The sequence below is a fragment of the Acyrthosiphon pisum genome, chromosome A1, assembly GCF_005508785.2.
Source record: "Acyrthosiphon pisum isolate AL4f chromosome A1, pea_aphid_22Mar2018_4r6ur, whole genome shotgun sequence".
Lineage (NCBI taxonomy): Eukaryota > Metazoa > Arthropoda > Insecta > Hemiptera > Aphididae > Acyrthosiphon > Acyrthosiphon pisum.
Window position 1 is genome coordinate 150,102,836 of NC_042494.1, and position 4,321 is coordinate 150,107,156.

Genomic DNA, 4,321 nt, shown 5'->3' on the forward strand with positions numbered 1-4,321 from the left:
TTTTTCATAACAAACAAATTTACATTATTTTATATATCATTAATGTTACATAGTTATACTTCTAATATATAATAATGTATAACAGGAATGCTATTGTTGATCACCTATGCGTAACTATTTAGGTATAACATTATTAAAATGTTATGTACGGGATGCATAACAGTTGTATATATAATATATACCATAATAATATTTTAGAATTTCAAATTACAAGATAATATATTATAGGTTGACATCTATATTATATGTATAGTTTTATATAACTTTTTAATCTATATATATATATATATATAGTGCAGTAAAAATTTAGCTATAATTTATCACATAGATATAATATAATAAATAAATAATATAGATATTATTGGTAATAATATTAATGTTTATTATTATTCAAAAAACAATCTTGCAACCTTGCAAATAAATATGTATAAATAATTATGAAATAACATTTCATAATAGTTAATAACTTCAGCTATTAGAATATAATATAAGTTAATACAATATTAATTAAAGTCATTATAATATATTATTAGGAATAAAAAATTAGAATTTTAATATTATAATTATTGTAGGAAAATACTGATCATCAGTCTTTTATATAAATAAAAAATAAAAACATATATTAGGAAACTTGTGTGTAATAGGAAATAAAAATAAGAAATATAGTATTGAATTCAGCTGAAAATTCTTCAACTTTGGTCACCTACATCTTCATTTAATTGAAGTATTCTTCTGGCATTTTCTTTTTTCCTGATAATAAAATATTTATGGCATCATAGTTTTATTGATTAATTATAATTATTATAAAAAAAGGTGGGTAAGTGGATGTCGCTCTGCTGTACAGTAGGTTACAAGTGGGTCACTGTATAATGGATAGTATTAAATTTAAATTCAATGATATAATATCACTGTATAAGAAAAACGATTCTGAGCGGAGACGGTTTGTCAGTCTGATATTTATATGTATATTATTTATCATGAAAGTGAATAATATATAATATACCTATCATTTTTATCGTTTCTATGGTGATATACAAAGCGTTAGAAATTAAAATCCCATTTTTAGCGTTTTTTCGTAATTTTTCGGTAGTTTTTTCGGTGGCATTTAATATAATATATTGAGAAAATCGATAAATGACCTCTTTAAAGTACCATCTTGATCCAATTTTCAAAAAGATAAGCTACTATATGTTGAAATCGAAGCACTCCTTCTGGTAGAAATTTTGTATATAGGACATAAAAAAAAAAAAAAAAAAACCAATAGCTTCCTTGCTACGCTCAGAATTTAAAATTCGATTTGATGCAACTATGCAAGCTTGTACCTGATCTGCCCGAATAACCAATGGCAACCAATAATAAATAAATACTTGTTCCTACAAATAATTTCTTTTATAGGCTACCAATAGCAACCATTTAGGTATAACATTTACACAAATAAGTACGTTTTTTGCCAATTTTAACCCCTTAAAATCAAAAGTTTGCAAAATCTTTTCTGAGTGCACTGTGAAATTCTAATATTAATCTACCCTCAAAATTTCAAATCGATAGCCCTAATAGGTTTGTCTCTGCGTTGAATATGAATCAGTCCCTCAGGATAGTCTCGTATATTTATATACAGAGATTAAGACACCTACGGCTCACATGCCGCACAATTAAAATTACACAGTCAATTCAGGAGTATTCAAAATACGAATCCAAATCAAAATATATTATAAAACCCAAATTTAGATTTTTTGAGATTTGCCACGATGGTTCTTTGGTGACGATATGATGGACGTTGTATTGAGTTTTATAAGATTCTTGACTGAGTAACGAAAATATTAAATTGAATTAATATTATAAATTTAATGAAAAATGAGTACTCCAGACTGACAAACTGTCGCACTCAGAACTATTCTTCGTATACAATGATATGATATTGAATTCAAATTTAATACAATCCATTATACAGTGACCCACTTGTAACCTACTGCGTACAGCAAAGCGACACACACTTATAAGTATAGCCGCTTTTTCTTTTTTAATGAAATGCACTTAAATAAACATAATATACATTTATATTGACAGGTTTTAAAATTATATATTTCTTTAAATAGACATTGCAGAATACAATAATATTTATAGTTGAAACAATATGTCTAAATCCTAAATATACATATTATAATATCATATTAGTCCTGACTCCTGAGCCGCGTAAACAAAAAGTAATTATATAATATCATCTATACCTATACCTATATATAAATTATAATTAATATGATCGCATAACCTGTGGTCATATAGAAACTGACCAAAATAAATTGTTATACCTGTAGATTAAGTTCGGTCACCCACTCACTCTTAATCGAACGTCGTATATGACATTGTAACGTGGACATAATATTTAGGTACCTACATAGGTTCGTGGGGTGTACGACATATTATAGTTTAAAAATTTAAAAATACGAAGTCGCAATTTTTTTTTATAAGCATTTTAAGTTTGATTTTTGTCAACATTCATCGAATTTAAAATTTAAAAATGATTTTGTAGCTCAAAATTTATAAAATGCTTAAATTTTATAACTAAGGATTGAAAATTTAAAACAAGGAGGTTCAACGCAAATAGGCTATAGTATATAAATTATTTTCTTCACAATAATATCAATAAGAGGACGCTACACCCGCGCATGTGTTGTCTCCGTCTTACAAACGCGTAACAAACCAAATTTATGCTCAGAAATTCAAGTTTAATACCGTTAGCTTAAAAATTAGAGCGAATTGACCTATTATGAAATAGGACATTTTTTTACAATGATTCAGTTTTTAAGTGAGTTATACGTGTATAATAAGTGTAAATTAAAAATTCATAACTCACTGACAAACTGAATTATCGTAAAAAAACTTCCAAAAAACACAGATAATGTTCTTATCATCAAGTTTCATAATCCAATTCACTCTATTTTTTAAGCTAACGGCATAAAACTTGAATTTCTGAGCGTAAATTTGGTATGTTACGCGTTTGTAAGGCGGTGACAACACATACGGGTGTGGCGTCCTCATAAAATATTTGCATATTACTATTATCATATTTGTATATAATATTATACTTTGGAAGCTTCAAGTACCCATGAATAATATTTTTAAGTTACAAGAAAATAACTATAATCGTAATTCTTGGTTATTTAATATGTAATTTTGTACAAATTTAAAATTATAGAACTTAGAAACTGAGAAATTTGAAGTATAATAAAAATGGTTTGATTTTTTAGATTTTTTTTGGTTTCAGTATGAATTACTTAGGTTGAACCTTGTTTTTAACTGTTAATCCTTAGATATAAAAAATTAATATTTATCCATTTTTAACTGCAAAATAACTTGTGAATTTTCAATTTGATAAATTTTGTTAAGGCTTATAAAAAAAAATTTATCTATATGTATTTTTAATACTTTTTGATAACAAAGGAACCTCGTATTGAATTTTCAAGCTTTTTGAACTAACGAATAAAATGTTATTAACTTTAATATGTATGTAGAAAAAAACTAAAAAAATTGAAAATTGAAAATTGAAAATATTTATAATAATAGTTTAAAAAGAGTTAAAATATTTTGAACATATTTTTATCATTTATATAAAATGATAAAATAAACATATGGTGTTGGTACATTTCAAGTATCTACTGTTATTAGTTTTTGAATTACATCAAAATAAAGTACTATTTATTTTCCAATTATTTATTCAATTTATAATAATTTAAAGCTTATAAGTTTTAAAATTAGAATCTTTAGATGTCTAAAGCCACTGAGCATTTTATGAATATTATTAAATTAATAACATTTTATTGATCATATTATAAGGTACAATACTTATTTAATAAGTAGGTAATTAAGTAACGTCAATGATATATAGGTACCATAGGCACAAATAATGTTTGAGATTTGGGGGGGGGGGGGGGCTAAAGCCTTACTTTGACAATATTAAATAAGCTTAAAAAAAACGTAAGAAATGTTTGGGGGGCTTAGCCCCTGAAGCCTCCCCCCCCCCTATTTGCGCCTATGGGTAGTAGGTACTTAATTAAATATTACTTTTTGGAGGCATAACATAGATATAATATGTAGTCATATTATTGAAACAAATAAGATGTTATATTTAGTAACAAGTATTGATATTAATTTTAAAATTACGTTTATATAACATATTACGAAATAATGTTAAATTCCGTAAAAACGTTTTTACGAATCGACTTGATAAAATTAGGCGGATCAAATATTGAAATATATGGGCAATTAATTTTCTATATTTTCTATTATTTTAATATTTTCATAATATTCATACCAATAAATT